Source organism: Megascapheus bottae, chromosome 9 (genome assembly GCF_031878675.1).
Source record: "Megascapheus bottae isolate mThoBot1 chromosome 9, mThoBot2.hap1, whole genome shotgun sequence".
Taxonomy (NCBI): Eukaryota; Metazoa; Chordata; class Mammalia; order Rodentia; family Geomyidae; genus Megascapheus; species Megascapheus bottae.
In genome coordinates, this window is record NC_143517.1 from 56,630,952 (window position 1) to 56,639,723 (window position 8,772).

Consider the following 8,772-nt stretch of genomic DNA (forward strand, 5'->3'; position numbering starts at 1 on the left):
TTTATTGTTCTTGTAGGAGAAATGTTAAGGTTCATGGAGACTAGAGAAAAATGGGAACCCTGTTAAAAAAACAAGCTGAGGGACAATGGTAGGGTGGGACAGGAGAGTTCAGAGTTGATTGATGGTCTAAAGTTTCCAAGAAGGAAGAAAAAGTGCCAGTAACTGGGCTTCTGTTCCGGGGAGGTAGCAGAGGAAGAAAGGTAGTCTTGCAGAGAGACAGATTTGTATGTTTGGCCAGAGGCCCGCTGAGGACTGGAGGGTGGGAAGACAGCCCAGCCCGGCCCCTGCCCGTGTCACTTCTCGGGGACCAGTCTGTGAGGCAGAGCAGACAGCCAGACGTCATACTGTGTTTGCTTGCAGATGTTTATTTTCGACCCGCACCGTTCTGTAACACTGTTCTGTAACGTGTGTAAACCTAGCCCTGCTCGACGGGCTGGCTCGCCCCGGCATTGGGTTTGGGAATACATACATACATTTTGAAAAGAAAATTTAAGAAGAAAAAAAAAAAAACCAACCCAAACGAGTCCAGCGTATTGCGGGGATCATTTACACTGGGAGATCGTGCTTGGCTGCTTCGGCTCCCTGTTCTTGCTTAACAGGTGGTGGTGTGAATTTCAACTTTCCAATCAGGTGGAAACCCAGTCCTGTTTACCACTCTGTGTGTTGTGCGACTGGGAAAACTTTTCTTAATGTCTTCTTAATAAAGTTGATGGTACACCACGGGCTGTTTTCTGAGAATTATGTGAGAGATAGGTGCAAGTTATTCACTTTGATACCTGGCATTGAACAAGCAAATATATATATATATATATACTTACAAAGAAAGGGGTGTGTGCATGTGGGTGTGTGTTTGTCATTTTAGACGCTACGTTTTTTTTTTTCCTAAACATAGTGCTTTTCTTCAATTCTGAAATGTTATACCATCTATGACTCCCTTTCAGGGACAAATCACACCGTCTAGTCCCTTATGTGTCAGGGCTTGTATCGGCTTTAGAAAATGAACGTATATTGTGCTTACGATGCAATTGGAAAGCAAGGAAGAAGTCCCTTCCCTGGCTCCCTTTTATATCTAGGGGCTATTGTTATAATGTAGTCAAATTCCCACCCCCCCTTTTTTTTTTGCTGATTACTGGTTATATAAGTCTTTCATTCAAAATTCATTCCAAATGATTCTTTATTCTGTCAACAACTAAGCCATTCTTTTTTTTCATATATATTTTATTGTAATTAATAGAAGGGTTACATTATATTCACCAGATAGAAGGTGCATTACTTCACATACATTGAAACCCTTTCTCATGTCATCGTCCCCATTTCCTCCCCCCCCATGTTGCTTTCCCCCCTTCCCTATCCAATTTCAAATAATCAATCAAGCATATATACAATATATCAGATAACAAGGTGAAATACTGTAACAATATGAGATAACCAAGGAACAGCAAAAGAGATGAGAGATAACCTCTCTCAACTAAGCATTCTTTTGAAATTAAAAGATCCTTTTTTTTTTCTTCTTGCTCTTCCTTATACGTGCATATAAATCCCAAGAAGTCTTTATATTTATTATTGGCACCCCTAATCAAGGAACAGGTTTTATCAACTAAAAATGTTTCTAATCTGTGAGTGAACAGCAAGGGTTAGTATGCTTGATCCTCAGGCCTTTAATGTGAAGCGAATTACAATTAATATAGATAATAATAGATAATTGAAGATTTATTTAAAAATGACCTTTTTAGAATAGGTAAATTGGAATAACTCTTAATTCTAAATATTTGCCTTTGGGATACAATTTCCTAAATGACTTCTAAGGGCCATATTTCTTTATTATGGTGCGCAAAGCATTCTGTACTTGCATTTGTTACCTTTGTAAGAGTTGAAAAGGAAGGAGCAGGACAAAACTAGAACAAATACCTTCAAATGTGACACCTGTTTCCTTTCCTCAGGGTTTCTGATCCCAAGCCTGGCTGTGATTGTTGAAATGGAGTAAGGAAGAAAGATGTTAGTCCCAGATTCTAATGGCTTCACCAAGAGGTAGAGTTTGGAAAGCCTATTTACAGGTGAGGGAATCAAGATGTGCTCAATCTTTAGGGAATTTTTAATAAGCTGTTCTAGAGTACAGGGGAAGAATGAAATAACAGAATGAGACAATTTGATTCTGTGCTTTGCCACTTATAAGTTAACTCAGACACAGTTCTAGCTTGTGTATATTTTAAAATTAAATATAATTTTCAGGAGATATAAACTGAATATTAATGAGATATTATAGTAATTATTGTATTCGCTCATATTTTAACTATTGTCCAATTTTTACTTCAGATGCAGCCCTACACAGTTTCACTCCACTTAGGTGCCCATTTTTTTCTTTCTAAGTCTTCTAGAAAAGATCGGCACTGGCTCATGCCTGTAATCTTAGCTACTCTGAAGATCATGATTCCCTTCAAAGCCAGCCTGGGAAGAAAGCCTGTAAAATTCTTATCTCCAGTTAACCACTGAAAAGCTGAAAGTGCAATTGTGGCTCAAGTGGTAGAGTGTCATTCTTGAGTAAAAAAAAAAAAAAATCTAAGAGACAGTGCCCAATTTGTACTCAAGCTCCACTTTGTTTTAAAGTCTTCTAGAAGTTTGTACATTTGATTTTTATATTGATGTCTCATTGATTTCTGATGGTTCAAATACTTTGTCTGTTGTTAATAAGGACAACAAATTCACCTGATGCTGGTAACCCCGTAGAGTAAAAGAAGGAACACTAGCTTTAGAACTTTTTACTATAAAATACATAGGTTTAACATTGTTACTTACTCCACCACAATTCAGAATTTCTTTGTCTGGCAGAGATTAGAGAATGTTTACAACTTTTGTTTATTTTTACAGATGAAAATAAGACTACTTTAAGAACTTTTCTGCACAATAATCCCGATATAAACTTAATGAGAATGCTTCAAAATGGTTTAAAAGATTTGGTCCACAGAATCCTACGCATGATGATAATGAAGAAGTACTTCTGATAATGTTCCGAGGAGATAAGATTTGGTGTCAGAATTTCTTTTTTTTTTTTTTTTTTTTTGCCAGTCCTGGGCTTGAGCTCAGGGTTTGAGCACTGTCCTTGGACTTTCTCAAGGCTAGAGCTCTACCACTTGAGCCTCAGCACCACTTCCAGCTTTTTGCTATGTATGTGGGGTACCGAGGAATCGAACCCGGGTCTTCATGCATGCTAGGCAAGCACTCTACCACTAGGCCAAACTCCCGGCCCTGGTGTCAGAATTTCTATGAAAATGAGGTTAAGTCAGAGATTTGGGGAAGTTCTACAAAGAAAGAGAATGGTATACTGCATCTCCAGGAAGGGGGCCCCGGAGATCACACCAAGTCTTCTGTTCAGCCACACTCATCTTTCGGAGATAAGCCCTACAAATGTTTTGAGTGTTGGGAAAGTTTCAGGAATAGTTCTCATTTGCATACTCACCAGAGGACCCATTCAGGAGAAAAGGCTTATAAATGCTGAGTGTGGGAAATGCTTTTCTAACAGTTCTCACCTAATTCAGCATCTAAGAACTCACACAGGAGAGAAGACATACCAGTGTGCAGAGTGTGGGAAAAGCTTCAGCAATACTTCCCATCTAATTATCCATGAAAGAACTCATACGGGAGAGAAACCCTATAAATGTCCTGATTGTGGGAAGCATTTCAGTAGCAGCTCCCACCTTATTCAGCATCACAGATCACCTACAGGTGAAAAGCCGTATGAGTGTCCTGTTTGTGGAAAAGGCTTCAGCCACAGCTATGTCCTCATTGAACACCAAAGGACTCACACTGGAGAGAAACCCTACAGATGCCCAGATTGTGAAAAGAGTTTTACACAGAGTTCCAGTCTGATTCGACACCAGCGGGGACACACAGGTGAAAAGCCCTATAAATGTCTTGAGTGTGGGAAAAACTTTGGTTGTAATTCTGCTCTAACAAAGCATTGAAGAATACATACAGGAGAAAAACCGTATCAGTGTCCAGAATGTGGGAAGAATTTCAGTTGAAGTTCAAACCTTCTAACGCACCAGAAAATACACACAGGTTTGAATGCGAAGAAAGCTTGCCTCAGAGATACAGTGTGATAGAAGGATGCAAAATCCTGCCAGGAGAGAAACTGTATAAATGTTGTGAATGTAGAAAGAGTTTTGGCCTTAGCTCCCATCTCATTAGACATCAGAGAACACATACTGGGGAAAAGCCTTATCGATGTTCTGAGTGCTAGAAAACATTCAGTCAGAGCTCTACCCCAGTGATCCACCAGAGAACACACAATGGAGAGAAGCCTTATAAATGTCCTGATTGTGGTGAGCACTTCAGTCAGAACTTTATCAGGCACCAGAGGACCCACATCGGAGAAAAACCCTACAAATGTGCCAACTGTGAAAAACACTTCCGCAGAAGTGCTTACCTCAGCCAGCATCAGAAACGTCACATCAAAAAGTCTTTTGAATCTCCAGAAGGGAGAGGTTTTCCCCATGCACGGACGTGGAGAAGCTGCTCAAGGGGGGTGGCCCTAAGCCCGTGCTTTTCACCCTCAAATTCATCATCCTGAATTCCAAAGCCTGCTGGTTTTTCTTTTCCCCATATGGGACCATGGTGCCCTGAGGATTCAATAGGTATGGAGAAAACCCCAAATCTCCAAAGGATGGGAAGAATCAGGCTTCCCAGATATAGGATCTATCCAGACACCATCAAGGATGAAGAAAAAGAATTTTGTTGTGATTGTTTTAAAGCAAGATAGAAGCAGCTCCAAATAAAAATTCAGAGAACACCACCAAGGGTAAAGAATAGGACACGTGAGAACATTATCTTGACCAAAACCAGAATAGGAGGTAGAATCTTGAGTTCTGTTTTTAATGTTTGTGACAGTACTGTGATTTGAACTCAAGATTGACTTCTCTAACTTGAGGAAGAAGCTCTGCCATTTGAGTCATTCCCTCAGCTTGTTTTTAATTTTTGACAACCCTTTTCCCTCAGGTTTTTCATTATTTGATTCCTAGTTGGATCAGAAACCGCGTTCTTTTCCTAATTGACTCACTAATTCTTAGTCAGTGGTCAGAGACAGTGTGCCTTTGACCTTGAGATTCCTCAGCGTCAGGGCTGGCCTCTGGATGTATTTGGTCTATGGATCTGATTACTGAGATCTCAGCATCTGTTCTGTGGACGTCTTGCTTCGGGATGTACTAGATATGGTCTGTCTACTTCTTATTTATTCCTACTAGTGCAGAAAGTAGATGGATAGGAAACTCAGGACTCCTTTGAGTTGCTCAGGATTTCAACTTATTGTTGGTTTAACATATATTGTGTGAAGATTATGTAGGGATAGATGGATATTAGGCATGTGGGACCAGACTGGACCAACTGTGGCTGTTGTGAATGAAGGGTGTAGCTGATAAGTTATGTGGTGACAGGAGGATTGTTTCATCTTTTAGTCTGGTGAAACAACTATCTTTTTCTTTTTTTCTTATTACTTTTTCTTTTCTTTCTTTCTCTTTCCTTTCTTCCTTTCACTTTCCTTCCTTTCTTTCACTTTCTTTTTCCCTCCCTCCCTCCCTCCCTCCCTCCCTCCCTCCCTTCCTTCCTTCCTTCCTTCCTTCCTTCCTTCCTTCCTTCCTTCCTTCCTTCCTTCCCCCCTTCCCTCCCCCCCCTCTCTTTCTGTTCTTGGGCTTAGGTACTGTTTCTGAGCCTCTCTGTAGCACTTTACCACTTGAGCTAGAACACCACTTCCGGCTTTTTCTGAGTAGTTTATTGGCAATGAGAGTCTCACAGACTTTCCTGCCTAGGATGGCTTCAATCCCTCAGCCTCTTGAGTAGCTAGGATTACAAGTGTGGGATATTGACTCCTTGCTCAATGTTATCTTTTTTTCATATATTTTTATTGTAATTAATAGAAGGGTTACATTATATTTGCCAGATAGAAGGTGCATTAATTCACATACATTGATACCCTTTCTCATGTCTTGGTCCCCATTTCCCTCCCCCCACCCCTCATCTTGTTTTCCCCCGTCCCTATCCAATTTCAAATAACCAAATACAAATATATCCAATATATCAGATAACAAAGTGTCAGTGTTATCTTATGTGATTAAAAATAAAGCAGAAGGGCCAGGAGTTTGGCCTAGTGGTAGAGTTCTTGTCTAACAAGCATTAAGACTTAGATTCAATTCCTTGGTACCACAAACATAGAAAAAAAGTTGGAAGTGGTGCTGAGGCCCAAGCGGTAGAGCTCTAGCCTTGAGAAAATCCAAGGACAGTGCTAAGGCCCTGAACTCAAGCCCAGAACTGGCAAAAATTAATTTCTTGCCAGTCCTTGAACTCAGGACCTGAACACCACTTTTTTCTATGTATGTGGTATGGAGGACTTGAAGCTGGGCCTTCGTGCATGGTAGGCAAATACTCTACCACTAGGCCAAACTCTCAGCCTTATGTATCATTGATTTCTATGTGACTCTCACCTATGCATTTTTCTACCTTCTACAGAATTGCCCAAATTAAATTATAATATCCAGGGAACAAGATTTTACTTTTTCTTTGATCATACTCATGTTTGAATTCATACATGCAAAGCATACTTTGTACCACTTGGGTCTTGCCTCCATTCTTACAATATTTCTTTTAAACTGCAGACAATTTAGAGTTGGATTAACATTTCCTAATTAAATTATGGATTTATTATTGAGGCTGAAATTCAGCAGCAGCCTTAGTGTACAGCCATTAATCACATGATCTGTGCAAGTTTACAGTGTAGGCTAAGCCTCAGTTCCTCCATCTATATAGCAAAGGTTGCTGTAGGGATTTTACAAAGCTTCTTACACAGTGCTTAATGTATTGCAGAATCTCAATCTTGATGGTACTGCTATTCATTGAAACAAATTGAAAATGTATTTTTTGAGGACAATTTAAATCCTAAAAATTTGCAAGTGTCTGTTCCCCTTGATTTATCCTCATTAATTATCAAGTTTCAAAGTTCTTGTATAAGTTGCTTCTTTTCTTTTGTCATCACTTATCATTATGTGTTATTATCATTTGTCATAAAAAGTCCTAAGTTGCCTAACTAACTTGGGAGATTAATATGCTATTACTGAACTATTTAGCCTTGTGAGTATCTTACAAATTGATACCATTTATCTTTTCACATGAAGGTCATTGTTGGCTTTAAAAAATCTACAGGCATAGCAAAAAACGTATCTGGCATATCTACTGTTACATAGGATTTCTCATTGTGTTACTTTGTGGGTAACTTCTGTGTAATTTTATAGTATATGTAAACATTCTTAGGAGTTGCTAATTTACATTTCATTGTTTTTAATGTATCTTATTGGCCACCAATGTACATATACCTATAAGAATGTTCTGACGAAGATGTTATTAGCAAGTAAAACAGAGTATTTTGGACCTAAAAGCGATCAGGTTTAGTGTCTAGCTGGTTAGAGCTAAGTATAAATGGCTCATGCCTGTAATCCTACCTCTTTAGAAGGTTGAGACCAGGAAGTTCTCCGTTCAAAGCCAGCCTGAGCAGAAAATTCTATGAGATTTCATTTCCAATTAGCCAGCAAAATGATTGACTGAAGGAATGGATCAAGCAATGAGCAAACAATGAACAAGCAACCTGAGCAAGAGCTTGAGGTCTTGAGGCCAAGCCCTAGTAAGATAAAATAAACGTTGATTAGTGGCAATCACAATCTAGAGGTCTTCTAGAGGAAGCTCACTAGATCTTCCTTTTATACCACTATCAATCTTATTCATTTATTAAATTGTTTTTTTTTTGGGGGGGGGGGTCGCTCGTGGTGTTTGCACTCTGGGACCTGGGCGATGTCCTGGAGCTCTTCAGCTCAAGTACCACCCAGGCTGCCTTTGAACGGCAATCCTCAGATCTCAAGCCTCCAGAGTAGCTAGGATTACAGGCATGAGCCAGGGCAACCAGCTTTAAATTGGTTTTTTAATTTGATGTTTTATTTTTAGAGAAGAGAAACTGCCAAGGTTTGTCCAAAGTAAGTTTATCAGATCCTTTCCTTAAGATAATTTCCAGATTAGTGGAGATAAGACAGCTCTAAGCGTACAGCAATCAGTAAAGAGAATATGAAGGAACTATGGAACCATTGTGTGACTTGAGGAAGGCTTAGTGGAGACGTGATGAGCGAGCTGACAATTCGGCTAAGGTGTCTGGTGATGAAAAAAAGGCCTTGCACAAGTCCTGAAAGAGTGTGCAGGTTAGGAAACTTGAGTGTGGAGAGACCTCAGGGGAAGTTTCCCCACCGCACAAGGCCCACCTGGCCCGAGCTTGCTCTGGACACAGCTCCCAAGCCGGCCTCTCTCCAGCCTGGCGGGCCCCGAGCGCGGCGGCCTCACGCACTTCTCCTCCCGGGTGACTTCCTCGTCACGTTCCACACGGACTCACGGTCCTTCCATCCCGGAGCTCCGAGGCGGCTCTGGGTCCGGGCCTGGCCGAGCCTGCGGGCGGCGGGCGCACGGCCCCCGCCCCGCGCCGGGAACGGGCGCCGCTCCAGGCGAGGCGGGGCCATCCTGGGCGGGGGCGGGGGCGGGAGGAGGAGGAGGGAGGCGCCCCACCCCTCCTCAGGTAGCCCGCGCAGCCCCCGGGGTCGGGAGAAGCCCAGCCGCGGCCCCGCCCCGGCAGAGGCCTTTCCTCAGTCCACTGGAGCCGGCCGCCCACCCCCACGTTCCCACCCTCCACCACGCAACATCGCCCTAGCGCCTTTCCGGGCGACGTCGCCTGGACTACGCCGTCCGCTATTGGTG

General features: G+C 41.8%; 1 long non-coding RNA gene and 1 pseudogene across 1 annotated transcript; one reads left to right on the forward strand and one right to left on the reverse strand.

The window, feature by feature from the left end:
- Positions 1 to 524: 524 nt before the first annotated feature.
- On the reverse strand, positions 525 to 8,345 carry LOC150059225 (uncharacterized). Its single transcript, XR_016536702.1, has 4 exons — positions 8,286 to 8,345; positions 7,482 to 7,657; positions 1,909 to 1,961; positions 525 to 731 (listed from the first exon to the last, which is right to left on the reverse strand). It is a non-coding gene; the product is annotated as an uncharacterized LOC150059225 (long non-coding RNA).
- Znf572 (zinc finger protein 572) lies at positions 3,203 to 4,567 on the forward strand (annotated as a pseudogene).
- Positions 8,346 to 8,772: the final 427 nt, after the last annotated feature.